The sequence below is a fragment of the Nothobranchius furzeri genome, chromosome 2 (assembly GCF_043380555.1).
Source record: "Nothobranchius furzeri strain GRZ-AD chromosome 2, NfurGRZ-RIMD1, whole genome shotgun sequence".
Classification (NCBI taxonomy): Eukaryota; Metazoa; Chordata; class Actinopteri; order Cyprinodontiformes; family Nothobranchiidae; genus Nothobranchius; species Nothobranchius furzeri.
The window spans coordinates 70,753,278-70,770,495 of record NC_091742.1 but is presented as its reverse complement, the minus strand read 5'-3'; the positions used below and the strand labels follow the sequence as shown (position 1 = coordinate 70,770,495).

General features: G+C 41.8%; 1 protein-coding gene and 1 long non-coding RNA gene across 4 annotated transcripts in view; one reads left to right on the top strand and one right to left on the bottom strand.

The window, feature by feature from the left end:
• kcnip4a (potassium voltage-gated channel interacting protein 4a) overlaps nt 1–17,218 on the top strand; it is a 339,081-nt gene that overhangs the window by 108,934 nt on the left and 212,929 nt on the right. The window lies entirely within an intron of this gene.
• Nucleotides 9,982–11,145, bottom strand: LOC139064646 (uncharacterized). The gene is made up of 3 exons (XR_011517649.1): nt 10,979–11,145; nt 10,215–10,276; nt 9,982–10,126 (listed from the first exon to the last, which is right to left on the bottom strand). It is a non-coding gene; the product is annotated as an uncharacterized lncRNA (long non-coding RNA).

Below are 17,218 nucleotides of genomic sequence, written 5' to 3'. Positions count from 1 at the left end.
TTATATTTGCCACCATATTCAATCCAAATCCATATAAATAAGGTTTTAAATGTACATTACATCATTTCACTGCCTTGTTTTCTCTTGTGAGATTCATGAAGTCTTTACTTCGCTGACATAAAGACACAGTGGGGCTGAAGGACAGTAAATAGAGGCCACTGACGCATTCCAGATCATAAATGGAAGCTTCGTTTCCTGTTGCTCATTAATCAAATACAGGTTTTAATTGTATTTATTGATTTCTGTTTTCATTTTGTTTGATCCTAAAACAAAACATTAAAGAAGTTCCTTCAAATGAAAAAAAAAACAAACAAACAAATTTTCCACTTAAATCTTACTAATCTTCATTTGTTTCCCAAACCCTGGATTAAATCAGTTGGTGTTCGTTTTAAATAATGTAGAAGCTGCAGTCATCTGGCCTTTTTACTCTTTAAGTTTCTCTCCTCACTGTAACATCTAGCAGACAAAAGGCTCATGGTTTTGTGACCCGGTTACATCTCTCTGGTGCTGCGGTCAAGTTCCTTTCAAGTGTTTTAATGTCCAGTTTGTTCAGCACTCAGTCTGCTGACTGACTTTTCTCAGTTATTTTGGTTTGTTGTGGTTAACTACACAAGTGGCTGCTCCAAAATAAAAATAAAAATGCTCAGTGGCCTAGTGGTAGAGTGTCCGCCCTGAGACTGGGAGATCAGGGTTCAACTCCTGGTTGGGTCATACCAAAAACTTAGAAAAAATGGGGCCCAGTGCCTCCCTGCATGACACTCAGCAATGAGGGGTTGTATTTGGGGGTTAAACCACCAAATGGTTCCTGAGCGCGGCTGTGTCTGCAGCTCACCGTTCCCCCAGGGAATGGGTCAAATGCGGAGAACAAATGGGGCTTTAACTTTAATTTGGTGATACTTTAAATTTCAGCTCAGATATTAGTTTATTGCTTATTAATGAGAATATTGTTAGTTTATTAGCTTTTAAGATCTTTTAGAGATTATTTTATTATTTTTAGACACAAACTCCCTGATTAGTTTATTCAACAGCTATTGGAACATTTACTTGTTTCCCAGTATTGAGGAAGAAAAGGTAGGAACATTTTGCATCATAATTTTAACCAGCAGCCCTAACAGACCTCTGAAATTATACAACAGAGGTGCCTATTGGGGCCAGTAGGGGAGCTGGCTCCCTGGAGGGCTACGCCCAACCAGCCATTCCTCCCCATCCCCGCATATTTTTCTCCTCCTGCTCCCTCACATCATCACACAAACATACGCATAGGACCTTGGGGGGTGGACAAGTCAGGGAGTGTGGGTATGGACCCCATTTCCGCATTCCTGTGGCAACCTGCCCCCCAATTTTATTTGCACCTTATACACTTCCACCAACGACATTCCACGCAAACACACACTTAGGGCCTTGGGAGTGAGCACATTCAACGGCACTTGGCAGGGGGATTCCTCAGCCTCCTCCTGAGTGCCGGTGCCCACTTCCAATTTTAAACCGCACTTAGACACCGAGGGCTGTGGGTGCAAGTGGGGTGGTGCGGTGGCATCCGCTGGCATAGGCCAGGCAATGCCCGCACTGCCCGCTCACCACAGCCATGGAATACACCTCATCAACACACAACACTATATTGGAGCAGGTGGAGGAAGACTAGGGGTCTTAGCCCACCTCTGTTGTTGCTTGCCTTCCTGGGGCTGGAGGCTAGGAGGGAGATCTGGCCGTCTGGTTGGGGTCTGGGGTGGTGGGTTGCTGTGCTCAGTGTTGGGCGGGGGAGCCTGCTCATCAGCACCCCAGCAGAAAGGGTCAAACTCTGGTTACCGGTGATGGTTGTACCCAATGTGCAGCAGTACCGGGACCAGAGTGAATAGGGTGTGTATGGGGAGCATGAGTGGGTGTCCGGTGTGTATTTTTTGTAAGTCTTGGGTTGTATGTGCATGTGTGAGCATGAGGGAGGGAGTGTGTGACTGTGTTTGTGTATGACTGTTTATGTCAGGTGGGGCCTTTGACTCCTCCCCTCTCCTGGGACTTCTTTTGATGATATAGATCTTCGTCCCCCCCTCCCCCTGCCACACCTGGTGTGGGGTGTGGTGTCTTGGTCTGCCTGAGTGTTCGTGGCTCCCGGGTGAGGGGGTTTAAGATTTTTGGCATCTGCCTGATTAATCCCGGTGGCTGCCTGGTGGGGTCTGGGTCCCTGGGCTGTGCTGGGTCCCCGGCGGGGGTGGTCGCTCCTGGGTCCCAGGTCGCTGGGTCCCGGGCTCGGCCGGCTAGGGGGTGGGAGGCTGCGGGCAGGCCTGTGGGCTTGCCGCTGATATCTCCCGGGACTCTGCCGGCTGTTGGTTGTGGCCCCCGTGGCGATCCTCTGTGCCTCTCGAGGGGTCGGGGGCCTTTCTGGTTGCAGTCTCCTTGGGGTTCCTGTGTTCTGGGGCAGCGCCTGGATCTCTGGGACTTGGAGCTCCACCCGTCTCCTGCGCATCTTTGGGGGGCGGATCTGTGGTCCCTCACACTCTCTATTGGACGCTCCTATATAGAAACCTTACATAAACAAGCGTGTGTACACACACAGGTGCTCACATGGTGCTCTCAAAAGTATGGGCTTGGGCACGTTCAACACAAGTCTTAAGACTATGGTGGGCACTTAATGCACTGTGATTTATTATCGTGATTCTTCAGTTAAGCAATGTTGATTATATATTTTTTCATCAAGTTGACGCAGTGATAGCTTGATCTTGTTGTATTGTTGTTGTGTCCCATTTTTTTTGTTATTTTGCTTTTTTTCTTGTCTCTTTCTGCAGGTCTAGAAGCAGACTCTTGTTCATTATTGTTTATTTTTGTGGAACCCCCCCCCCCCCCCCCCCCATTTTGTCTTTTCGTTTCTCTTTCAGCCCCGGCTTCGTGTCTGGTCTGAATTACAAAGCATTCAAAAACAATAACAATCCTAATAACAAGTATCAGGCGTGACAATAAAAGCAGACGCTTTGATGCTCCACCTGAGAGTAAATCTGTAAGGCTTGTCACCAGCATTCAGACATCAATTCTGTTTGCTTCACAGCCAGACAGGACACGGTTAAAAAATAAATAAATAAATTTTAGCTAAATTTCCTTTAGCTTTAGAAGAAGGAAAAATTATTTTTTCTAAAGCACCTCTCGAGATAAAAATCACGAGGCGCTTCACAAGAACAAAACAATTAAAACCTGAGTAAAAAAAAAATTGCAATAACAAATGGGGGAAAAGGAAAAATTTGGGATCCCGAGAAGGACAGAATTGGTAGAAACAGCAGCATGAAAAGAAGTTAGTGAGGAAGAATCAAAAGGAAGTCATTGCAAGATCCAGCCTGAAGAGGAGTTTTCAGATGCTTTTTAAAGGAGACCACTGAGTCCATGGATCTCAGGCTCAGGGGGCAAGAGATCCAGAGTCTGGGGGCCACAGCAGCAGATGATCTGTTACAGAGATGCTCGTTATTGGCTTTTTTTCCCACCGATATCTGATACATCGATATTGTTTGACTCTTAACCTAAATGTTAATTGGGGAGCTAGTTTTATTGCATCGGTCAGAACAATAAGTACATTTTAAATAAGTCTGGAAAAAATGTCTCAGTACTGTCAGCCCATGATCAATGGTCAGTGCAGCAGAGGCAGCAACTCATAGTTTAAATAGATCAACACCTGACTTAAAAAGAAAAGAGATGTCGCTCAGGGCTTGCTGATTTACGAAAGCAACAGCTCTAAAATACACTCTTTGCCTTACCAAAAGTCAGTCTTTATCATAAAATTCAAGTGGACTGAGCCTTTTTCTCTGTTTTCTTTGAAGATCATCATCATTTTGCTAGATTTACCTGAAATATACAACCATTGCTAAACCTCCTCATTAGCAGTTTTAATATTAATCCTAGATCATAGTTTAAACTGGGGTTTAAAATTCTGATGTAGCCGGCTTACATTTAAATTTGGTTTAGTGTAAAAACTTAAACTGGGTTAAATAGAGAGGGTTGAATTTAATCTGTCTTAATTTTAAATGGTCTAAAGTTTGGTGCAACAGAATTTGAACTTAAACCATGAATTCATTCGAGTTTAAAGTTAAACTTTGTTAGTGCAACCCACCCTTAAATGCCCGATACTCAAATAAATACAGATGTCCCTCTCATAAAAAATAAAAACATTTTAGGTTACTAACATTACATATGTCCTATCTTATTCTGTATATTGCAGTTATGGTAATAAAACATTAATAAAGATCTTCAGATAAGATAAGCAAGCCTTGGGTGAAGATTCTTTGTATTTTGTTTGTTAGCTGGCTAGCTACTTGTAGCTACCTGCTGTCAGGACAGCATATATTTGCTATACAGGACAAATTTCTACTTCACAAGTTGTGCCAAATCAACCAAAACATCTCAAAAACTTTACCTCAGATCAGTCATATTTGGACATTTTGAGTGAGAGACATGCAGATAGAAAATTTTTGTTAAAGAAAATGTTTGAATGAACTTTTTGCCTATAGGATCCAAAGGCTTAAATGCTAGACTGGTTTATATTTTCCTAAGGACGAGTCATTACTCTGTTTCAAGTGTTAAATCTGACTTTGCAACACCTGGTGAACCAATGTAGGCTAAGTGATAATCTTCAGATACGAGTAAAACCTCACTTCAGAAAGGGGAACACGTTTGTGAACGGGATACCCAGAACTGGATAGCGAAAAAGTAAAAATATTACCCACTGAGGCTTTGACTGTACACCAAATAAAAACCCAGGATGTTAAAACCAATAAAAAGACAGACCAGCTCAGTTTAGTTACATTCATTTAGTTCAAAAGCTAATGAGGCAGAATTATTCAGAGTTTTGTAAATAACAGCTGGACGTATTGTTCTACAGTGGTAAACTCTGACCATTTACTTTGACATCGACTAGCATAATATATAATTAATGAACCAAAAAGCCAGCCAACCAATCAAATCCATAAAATAATGAATGTGGAAAATAAACAACTATGTATTTCTTCCAAGCCCCCACAATGCCGCTCAGAAAATGGTCCCATCCCGGAAGTAAGAAAAATTGCAGTTCCACCCTCATCCGCTGGGGGCTGGTGCCAGAAGCGAGCAAATCCTCATTGACTCCCATGTTAAAAATGCCGATTTCACAGCAGAAATAAACATGTTTACAGCCTGGTGCCAAAACATGTTTTTTGTCTAAATTATCTAGTTTATACTCATGACAACTCTGAGGGGGGGTGAATTTTTTTCTCACTCTTCTGTTTAAGTGTATTGAAAGCCTAAAATTCTGTATAATTAATGAGCATCCGACACACGTGACCGCCGCCTCAGACCCACGTGACCACAGAGCTAGCTCCGTGGAAAGGCCTCAGTACAGCCTCGGTCTGGCTTGGAAACTGCTCCGGCATTTTGAGTCTCTGTGTTTGTGTATTCTTCTTTGGATATTATTGGTGCAATTGTTGGACAAAATGACTTGCAGTGGTATTAATTGCACTAATAGAGCGTCCAAGGAGTCTCCACTTCATTTTTTTCGGTAAGTTAAAATCTATATTCGTATTTTATGTCACTGCCACCTTTAAACTAGCTGAGTTTACCGAAGTAGCTAGCTAACTATCAGTTTAACATGTAGCATGTACTGTTTAACCATGAAATTTAAATGTAAAATACGGTAAAATAATTAATAGGGCATATTTAGATGGGTAATAGGGTAAAACCCAGTGCATTTAAGATAAAAATGGGTTGAAATATGACGGAGCGCTAAGAGGGAGACTTCTGTGTCCATTCTTCCATCCGGTAATCCCCAGCGGTCAGGCCGGGCAGCCTGACCGATCCGGCGCCTACTTGCTGCGCCTAGCTGCTGCGCGGTCTGACCGCTCGTGGAGTTTTTCATGTCTGACTTTAACCGCATCTACCGTATTACGGCGTGAGCGCAACAGCGACAACTTAATATCGATGTGTAAGCAGCCTGAGTGGTAGGGTGTTTTCATCTGAACCCTTAAAACCTCCAGCAGGCTATGCTGCACTATTGACGTGTTAGCGCGCGGCGCTAACAACTTAGCAACGTGACATGTCTCTGAGAAAGCGTAAAACACGGACGCTTCTTCTGAAGCGGAAAATAACACCTCTTCTTAAGCAGAGCAGGATGTCGCCTCGGCTCGTTCACGGCCGAGCCGGACTGAGCTCGATAACATTGACCAAGCACAGCCACTGGGCCGTTGTAGCTGCCACCAGGCCTGCTGAAGGAACTCCAGCGGGTTTCATCAGACTCGTAAAGTTTCTTGTTTTTGCTGGGGATTTCTGTATTTTACCGCTCCCTCCTGCAGTCTTCCCCTATTAAAATTTAAAATGTGTAACTTTATGTATTGTGATGAATGACTAATATTCATGTAAAACTAAAACGTTAGGCATTTAGGGGGAAAAAACAAAATAATAAACATTATACAGATGTCAAATAAATCAAACTGTAATTAAACTATATATTTTCAAAGTCATATAGACAGCATGATGGTTTGTGTGATCCGCGCGGTTTCACTTACACCCCTTTAATGACCAGGCTGTTTTTTATTATTTTTATCAGCTGATAGCAGTTAAAATTATGGTAAAAAATACTTTTATCTGTTTTTGATAACTTAATGCCCAGGAAGAGCATCTTCCTGGGCATTAAATATAACCCAAATGTTTTATTATGAGCAGATCTGATGAAGGTTTAGACAAGCAGTCTGCAAAGTAAAACTTGTTTAGAGTCCAAACTCTTACTAAAGCTTTTGAAAAGAAAAAATGGTTGAATTTTGAGAAATATCCACAACAGGGGAGCGACACCTCTGAAAAATGTATATTTTCTCTGAATTCATAGAATAATGTGAAGATTCTGGGAAAAGTTGGGATTCTGAGATTAAAACGTAAATCTTTCTAATCATAATTCTGGCAGTTTTTGTGTCCTTCTGCTGTGGAAAGTCGTGCAACATGAAGATACTGAGAAGATGCTTACAACCTGTATTTTTATTCCATCCATAAATAAAATCATGAGCTATTTTTTTAATCCAAATTTGATCCAAAGGGCCATCGTTGGTTCCAGACCCGTTCTAGAACATTCCTCTAATCTTAAAGTCATCATCAGTTTCTTCCTTTTAACAAATATTTATTTGTTCAAATATTTAATATTTATAACTGGAATATTTGTTCCTCCCTCTCCCACTGCAGTTAGTCCTGTCCTGCAACCCTGTTTTTGCAGCTTAGTGAAGCCAACCATCACTAACCTGGGGGTGGTTTTGGACCCAGAGATGCGGATGGACTCCCACATTAGCCAGGTGGTTAGATCCTGCTTTTCCCGGCTTCGCCAGCTACCAAAAATGAAGTCCATCCTGAAAGACGTGTCATATTTTCTCCCCAAGCTGGACCTGACCGTCATGTATCGGTCCAAAATAGTGTGATGATATTGTGTTTTTTGTACATAACAGACTTTTTAACAGACAAATTTGTCGCATTCTCCTACACCTCTTCACGGGCTCGCCACAGTAAATATTCTATTTGGCAAGAGATAAACTTTATTGTATTTATCCTAGTGAATCTATAATTAAACGGGTAAACTAGTAGTAGCACATCCAACATCAAAGAAAGTAAAATGTTACTATCAGGAGAGGGAGAATGTTTAAGTGGTTAGCAGCAGTGTGCTAGCCGATGGCCCCCTCCATGAGGCCACCACAGCTCAGCAAAATGTCATTGTAGCTTCTTCTGGGGAGAAAAACACTTGGAGAAAAAATAAAGTTAACAGCTGACATAGCAGGAAATAATACAGTTAAAGAGCAGATTGTAGAAGAAAGAAACCCCTGGGTTAAACTGGTCTGTCTACTGCATAATGCTGAACTCTAACATGTGTCCTCAGGGAAGGACCTGATTGGTGTCTAGAACCTGCTGAAGAAGCACCAGGCTCTGCAGGCTGAGATCACAGGTCATGAACCTCGCATCAAGGCTGTCACCCAGAAAGGAGAGACCATGGTGGAGGAGGGTAGAGCGGGTCTGGTCCTGACATGTTTCTGAGGTGTCTGCCGGTTCTGGCTCACTTTTTTTGGGTCCAGGTCACTTCGCTGGTGAGGAAGTGAAGACTAAACTGTGGGAGCTTCATGGACGTTGGGACACGCTGAAGGCCAAGGCGTCCCAGAGGAGGCAGGACCTGGAGGACTCTCTGCAGGCCCAGCAGTACTTTGCGGATGCTAATGAGGCCGAGTCCTGGATGAGGGAGAAGGAGCCCATCGTTGGAAGTCCAGACTAAGGGAAAGACGAGGACTTGGCCGAGGTATGGAAGTCCCTTCCTGAGAAACTCCAATCGCTTTTCTTTGCTCTCTTTCCAGTCCTTCATAATTAGTGTTTCTGTATTTGTCATTTCCTTCGGTTGTCTACCAGACGTCGTTGCTCGTTTGAGCGTCTCATGGGTTAGGGGTAGAAGTGCTGGCCTCGCACAGGAAGTGATGACAAACGTGTTCCCGTCGCTCTTATTTCAAACGGTTTACAAGCTGTGATGTGTGTTCCCGCTGCAGAGCAGCCATGACACGTGGCTGCCGGCAGAAGGCTCACGCTTTTCCACTAAACACCCGCAGAGCTACGTCTGCGGTGAACTGAGCAGGGTTTGTTTTACGGTGGCGGATCCGATTGGACCATCGCTGCGAGAAAGCTCCACTTGTGTCAGACGAGCTGAAGGTTCTGATGTTCTGCTGCACAGGCTCTCCTGAAGAAGCACGAGGCCCTGATGTCGGACCTGTCGGCTTATGGCAGCAGCATCCAGGCCCTGAAGGAGCAGGCCCAGTCCTGCAGGGTGAGTTCAGAACCCTTGGCCCGTCAGAACATTCTTATCCACCACGTTCTAACACCAGACCTGTTAACCCGACAGCAACAAGGTAATCAGCAGGTGCTTTTGTCCTGCAGGACCTGAAGGACAAAGAGTACCGCCTGAGGGACATCAACAAGGTGGCATCTGAACTGGAGTCAGAAGGTCTGATGGCTGAGGAGGCTCCTATGGTTCCGGCTCAGGTGAGCGTCACCTGTCTGCAGCAGCTGGTCCCTCTCACTTCCTGGTTTAACTCTGCTCGTCTATGTTTGTAGCAACAAGAACATCTGGGTTCTGCTCCTGGAAAGGTGCGTGTTGTCCTCCGCCTCCACCAGAACCAGACGTGGTGTTTATGTTACCACTCATTTGTTTGTTTGTTTGTTTACAGGATGAAGCCGACTCTTAACACGGCGTCACCCTGGAAGGTGAGTTCATTCAGCTGATCAGAGGTCACCTCTGATGGCCGCAGTCACGGCCGACCGTGCTGACATCACACAGGAATTCAGGTGACCCGGCAGGCACCAGGTGCTGTTGAAAGTGGGGACATGTCAGCTGGTTGCCATGGCTACAGTTATCTTTATGCATCTGTATGACTGCTGACTGGTGTGTGTTTCCTGTGACCTTTGACCTCAGACCGTACGGTTGGGCGTTCAGACGACGGCTAACTTTAATTCCATCAAGGTAAGAGGAAGCTCTTCCCTTCCTGTCTGAGCAATCCGTCTCCAGGTTTCTTCGTCCGGCGTCCAGCCCGCTGGCGTCCACCTTCATCTCACCTTCATCTCATCTCACTTCATTTATAGTGCAATACTTTCACATTATCATTTTCTCACACTTCTGTATACCTGTATTTTGTTGTTTTTCAATAAAGAATGACAAATTATTTAAGTTTGGTTTTTGTTGCACACAAATATATATCTGTAAAAAATATCTACAAAGCTAATGTTTACATAACAAGTATGATTGGGTTTTGCAATACGGCACTCAAGTTTATTTTAGTAAGATTTTCAAACCAAGTAAAGTTAGTAAAGAACACATTTCTATTGTCTGCTAAGAAACTGTTGGGATTTAAAATGGGCCTGTTGTACAAATAACTTGTAAATGATTATTCCTCACTTTTGTCTTAACCAAAGAAATTCCAGTAATTGAGCAAAAACATTTATTTTTAACACTACATTTTATAAAACAGGGCGCAAAGTGTCGGCACATGTAGGTATTTATGTCGATGGTCCACCCCAACCGAACCAGGAGACACAGACGTCAGGGAGGCCAAGGTTGTCTCTGCAGCTCTCTGGGCACCACGCCTCACTCAGCTGTCTCCAATGATCCAAATGGCTATGGAGAAAAAAATAACAGGTTTGGCCTAGCTGTTTAAAGTACAAAACCATACATGAAGTGGTCAAGACAAGTACTTGGAACTTACACGCTGCGTTGTGTAGCTGACGTTGGAGACACACAGGCTGCCATGGTGACCTTTTAATAGATCTAAGAAAAAAATGTAATAAAAGAATGAAACTTAAAAACTCCCAAACCTCATGTCATATTTACTAATCAGCTATGGCTGATTTGTTTGGATCACAGTGAGTTACACTAATTCTAATATATTTTTATTTCTATTATACATACATACTTTTTAACTGTTATTTTCACATGACTGTTATCAGGCTCTCTTGTTCTGGTTCTGATGATAATCCCGTGTCTTCCAGTAAGTTATCTTGTGCTTACTTCATCTGTATAATGTCTCTTTACTTTTGGTAAATTGTACTGAGTCCAGAATAAAGGCTAGCTGGCTGTACAAGATACAAACAAGTATTACGTTTTGGAAATATATGAAACACCGCCAGCATCTGTTAGAGCCTGTGGCGGGGTGCTGAGGGCCGGCTCCAGCCCAGGAATGAGCTCTACACACCGGCCGGGAGGGTTTGAAACACCGCCATCCTCTCCTCTGCTGGCTGTTCATTCTGTTATGGTTACCGGTGCTTGTGTTGCAATGTGAAACGTTTGGTCTCAGATTTTGTAAGAAAGATAATAAAATGTCCCCCCAAAATACGACTTAAATATATTTTCTCTTCTTCATGATACATTTAATGGCTGGTGCGACTCAGGAGTGATAGCGCCGAAAAAAACTGTACTGAAAACGAGCTCAAAGCAAAATGTATTCATTACGGAAATAAATTATAAACTTACCGATTTAAAACTTTTTTAATACAGGTACTTCTCACGAACAGGCGCAGAAAACCTCCACCTAAACTCCGTGTGAGGTTCAGGTCGATGGGTGTTCCAGTTAGCTCCGGTTGGGTTGAAGCTAGGTGGCTACATCCGTTAGCTCGGCTCCCACCTCCGCTTTAGCTTTGGGTTAGCCAGGGTTAGCTTCAGGTTAGCTCGTAGCTAGTTCGCCTGGGTGTCGTCACTCGAGCCCAGCCTTACAGCCACACCCTCAGCGCCTCCTCTCTTCCCTTTTATGGAATTGTCTGGGCTGGACGGAACCTGTGACACGGTCAAAATGGCGGTGGTGGACACCTCCCATTATGGACAGATAACGTGTTATTGAAGCCTATGGAATCGAATTGTCCAGTATATGTACAGTCTATGATTTCTTCATATAATTTTATTGTTTCCTCGTGTATTTATTTATTTTCATTTATTTCATTTATTTAAATAGAAACACTGAGGTTGTGGCTAACACGGTATTATCAAGCTGCAGGAGCCTTTTCTGTTCTCACGTTATCAGATAAACAGCCACCCAACTGATGTGAACAGGTGAAGGTCGGCCATTTTTAGCAGCGCCTGATATTCTGAGAGTGAGTGAAGGTGGAGATGAGTTTCAATGACGAGTAGAAGAAAGTCACATTAACCTGATAATGCAAGTATTTTTCCCCCTTGCCGTACTTGACTGATTGCAAACCGAACACGTGCACCGAGATGTTTAAATTAGAGCAACTTTTGTCTCCCTGTTGGACTTTTTTTTAAAAGTGCTGGCCTCAATTGTGGCCATCTAGCATACACACAGCATTAGCAGGGCAATCAGAAAAGCACGAAGGACTTTTCAGTGGAAGGAAAACGAGCTGCTGAACCTTATGGGAAAAAAGGATTTAAAGAAACGCTTCAAGAAGAAATCAAAGCTGTTAGTAAAGCAGCCCTGTGTTTTGAAATGCATCAAAAGAAATGGGGGAACAGGATCAAAGGTGACTCCAATAATGCTGCAAACGTAAGAGCCTTAAGCATCGATACCAATATCCAAAGAATTCAACAGAAGGAACGTAGATGGTTTAGCTTGCACATCTCACCCCTGCAGACTGCTAGCAGCCTGGACGCATAGATGGGCGCTGGGTTCATCGTGTAATAAAAAGTATGATCCCAACAGTGAATGAGAATTAAAGTGCTGCAGTGTTCAAGTAGCTTTTGTCAGCGAGCATTTCATATAAAACCTAATACCTCATGGAAAAGAGCTGGAAATGGGTTTCATCATCTCTTAGCCAATCAGAACGTCAGCGTTTATCTTTTAGCTCTTGTACTTTTGGGGGAAAAGTTAAGTCTGCCTTCTCTGCTGTATGTGTGGGGACACGCAGCACAAAGAGAGTCATCCTTATCAGCGCCTCCTTCAAGAGGCCTCCATCTCCTCAAATAGCCCGGCCAGATACTAGGATGGAGATAAAACCCGGACCCTTCGACTCCGAGGAGTAATGACACACCAGAACCACAGGCATATAGCATTTCAGGTTTCAGGTACCATTCCCAGGATCCCATTAGCAGACTGCATTAGTTTTCCATAATGACCTTTTAATACAAACTTAAGCTTAAAGAATGGGGATGAATGCAAATGAAGACGTATCATACAGGAAAGCTTAATGAGTGTTTGGGCAGACTAGCCTTTTTGAAGTTGCTATAGGTAATAAAAGTGATTTCTTAAAACAGAAAAACAGAACATGCTATTTAAGTGCACCTTGTGTTTGTGCAGGCGCGCCATCAGAGCGGTTGGACCAGCTCACTGATGTCATAAGCAATTCATTACTGTCTGCAGATATCGACCTGATTCTTATCTACCGAGACTCGCTGCTTAATCATGGTAACTCTTTACCTTTTGTCCAAGAAAAGCACAGGAAGTGTGTTACGCTTTACAGAATCAGTTCAGTATAGATCAAACAAATCTTTTGTCTTTAAAATAAATCTAGTGCACTTCATTTTATTTATTATTAGCACTGGTTTCTTACAGGCTTACACCACTTTAAATATTTATTTAGAAAATATTGGTAACACTTTACAATAACTTTATTAACTTTTATAGTGCATTAACATACAAAGGATCCTGATATTAACTATTAAGTGTCCTTAAGGTTAGGACAAGGTAGCATTAATGTAAATCATCTAAAATATATTATCAAAATTATCACATTAATTGTACCATATTAATGAAAGAAATTGCCCCAAAAGACAAAACAATACAGCATTTTTCTAACTTCTGGACATTAAAGGTTTAATAAATTTCACCAGCCTTTGTTTTCAGAGTGTTTTTATTATAGATAAATATTCATAAGTTTTTAGGGATTATGTACCTAACAGGGAAAGTAGAATAGAACCACCTGTTGTGTCTAAGAGAGAGCTGCTGCTGGAGGAGCATCTGCTCTACACAAACCCCCTCCCAGATATTGGAGCTTCTCAGCTTATAGCAGCCAGCTTTTTGGGGGGGGGGGGGGGGGGGGGGGCTGGCCAGCTTCAGCTTGTTTTCTTAAAGCGGCAGAGCCCTGAAACAGCTTATTCTGGACTGTACTCAAACTGTCAAGAATAATCGCTTTATGTGAGAGGGATTTAGTGCGAAGCACTTCATAAACATGTTTATATCACTGGTTATGATAGGTTAAGAAAACAGTCATTATGTCCTCTTTAAATGTGCAATTAGCCTGTAGCTGACATCTTCCCCTCAGCTCATTGCAAATTCTGATTGTGAAAATATTAGATTTATTAAATCTTAACCACTTGTTAAAGAATCTGCAACTTTCCAAATCCGGCATTAAAATAAATTTGTAATTTTCACATTCATAATGTTTTTCTGTGTCATCAATTCACAGGACCCTAGTCTTTGCCAGGGGCAGATTCAAGACTTAACACGCGCGCGCACACGTGCGTGCGCGCACACACACACGTAACACGCACTAGTCTTTTCATAAAACATTCGGGGCTTGAGCCCAAGTAGCCGGGCCTAATGCCGCCCCTGGTCTTTGCCATAAAGGGAAACAACAATTTCCATGGAAGTATTGATTTATGATTTGCTTTCTTTGTATTTGTTGCCTGTATAAGTTAAGCCATCAGTTTTATTTGCGGGATTATTAAGATGCAGCACATAATCAGTTTATATCCAGGCCTTTTTGGGCCATTATAGCAAATGAAAAAAATAAATCCAATAAACCGCTTCTCTTCTTGAGACAACTTCTCCTTTAATCTCTTTATACATTGAAGTTGAGATGTTTATTGTTTTGTGTATTTTTATTTTCTTTACTTTATATTTTTACCCTTGGTTGCCATTTTAAAAAACACTTTTGCAGAACTTAGTGTGTCCAGGAGAAAGCTGTTTTTTACGTTTGCATAATATCATTTTGACCCTGACAGACATGATGAGAAACGCTGTAGCTGAGTTTCTGCCTGCTGTTTAAGGAGTTAGTTTTATAGAAACTTTTTAATGATTTGGAGAAAATCTTTGGCTTGATGCTGTAAAATGTTCCTGAACAAACTGCAGGTTACACTGTAAGAAATCAAATGTTGAATTTACTGAACCAAGTTACGTCCACTGGTTCCAGTAAACCTAGCTGCTTAAATGTAAATAGTAACATACTGTACATGTACTTTTAACGTAACAACATACAACAATGTATATTAATTTTTACATATAAGCAGCTAGCTTTAGTGGAACCAGTAGACATAACATGTTAACCCTCTGGAGACAGGCGTTGCAGATTTGCAACGTTAAAACCTACCTACCTAGTTACTCCACATACGTATTTCATGAGCATTTTTTAACTCAGAAGTACCCCAGAAGGACTTAGTTGTTCATCCTTTGATCAAAACTTATTTTAAGCCTGAGAGGGTTAAAGCTCTTTTAGCTCTGATGATGGCTAGAGTTGCTAGCCAAAACATGTCAGTTTTAGGGTAAACAACTATTCTTTTACTGTGCTGTGTAAAAAAAACAACAAAGAAATGGATTATGATGTTACACACAGAACAAATGTACAAAATAGTATTAAAGCTCCTATAGCAAATTTACAGAAGAAGTTGGGTTTGAACGCTAACACAATCACGGAACACTCTCCTTGGGTACTATAACTGATTTGCTTCTGCTGGAACCAAACACAAACATTTCAAGAGGAAACGAGATAGTGCTAAACACCTGTTGCTGTTTTCTAGTTCCAGACGTCTTTTGTTGTCCGTGACTTCAAATGGTGTTTTTCTTTTTGTGACTCTGTATCACGTTGCAGGTAAGGAGGAGGTTAGGACCCAAGATGCAGATAACACCAGATGACACGAGGCAGGAGCGATTTAAAAGTAAATTTTTTTTATTAGGACGAGGAACCAAAAAATCCAAAATAGGCAGGAAGCCAAAAACCAAAATCCTGAACAAAAGGAGGACGAAAGCTCTCATAGAGAACAAACCAAGAGACGAGGCACAAAAGCTCACATTGAGCACAAAACAACGCTAACACAAAACAATGGACTGACAAGACATTGAGACACAGACAGGGCTTTATACACTGGGGCATGATGGGAGGCAGATGGGCTGCAGGTGTGTGAGGAGAGAACCAGGTGAAAACAACTAATCAGGGAGGAAACTAACATGACCTAAGAGTAAAACCTAAAGACAAGAAAAGCAGCAACGTAACTAATATTCTAAAGGGAAGGAAAACTACAAACACCGGTGGGAAAAACACACTAAAGAGACTAATAAAATGAAAAGCTGAAACTATAAAAACTGCGGAGGAGTGACTGGGGAAGACTGAAGGAACACAGGACCTGGGAGAGATGATCTGGAGGGCTGTAGATCTGGGAACACATGAGGAAGACGCAGACAATGACACAAGGGTGCTAGGATACACAACAGGAGAACCTAGAGACGAATGGACACAAGGAGACACATGAGGGCAGACGCAGACCATGACACTCTGGTAGTTTGTCCTAAAGTTGGTGAATGGAGGACACAGGGAAATGCAGCGGTTTGGTGAGACTGACAGCCGAATGGTCCAATCACTGATTTTTAGACAAATGAGAGAGAATCACTTCCTTTTTTTATCTCTACAATACATTTATAGCTATATTATGTCAAAACTAGGGAAGTAAGAAAATATTGATATGGCAATATATTGTGATATTTTTTCCTGCAATATTATATCGATATTCAAAAGCTGTGTATCTAATTTTTGGAAGAATTTACATGAAAACATTTGTGCATTTTCTTTTCTTTTGGTGTAAATGAAACGCCGACCGCTAGCTGGCAGCAGTGTGCAATGGGTTTTGTTTCCACCGTTGAAATGTAAATCCCTGTTAGGGTTCAGATACCTCATGATAAACATGTTAAGTATCCGTTTGAACTGTTTATTGAACATTCCTACAATAGATTCAGTCTAAAAACATCGCTCATAATGTCTGACTAAATGTATTGCAATATGTGGTGATATCGTAGTGTCTCCCCAGTATCGTGATATATATCGTATCACCAGAATTTCACCACCACATCCCTAGTTAAAACATTGAGAGGTTTTATTTAGTCCCCAAATTAGCCATTGTAGCTTTAAGTTAATTCAACATTTCATTTCTTACTGTGTACATTGGTCCCTTTTCTAAGATTCAACAGTTTTTTAAAAACTTGTATTTGTGTAGAACTGTAATTTTCCAATCATTATCTAATCTTCTCAAGATTGGATCGTATTACCTGCTCAGGTGTAATCTATAAGCAAGACTGGGCAGAAAACCCAGATTTTTTGTTCTTTGAACTGAATTCATCTCCAAGAATCTACAATAAATCTCAGTTTTTCTTTTTGTGTTTCCCCTGCAGTGTTCAGTCTTATATATTATACATATATATTACATGACTTGTGTCACACTACAAAAGAATAATAATCAAAGTGATGTTGCAGATGATGTCTGCTTCCAGCCCTGTGTGTTCAGCAGAATACAAATAGTTGAAAAATGAGTAGATTATAAAAAAAGTTTTAATGTTTTTAAAGGCAACCAAAAAGAGATACAAAGTATTTTTTTACATCAAAATCTCTTTTATTTGTGAAGCCATTCTTCCTGTTGATAAAGTTATTCATCAGTGAAACTCAAATTTTCATTTTGTGCTGACAGCATTTTGGTGTTTTGTTCCCATTGGTTGGCACTTCTAAGCCTGACTGGTGCACACTTTTTATTTTTGGTGCTTCTCGCTGCAAGCTGAAGTTGTGA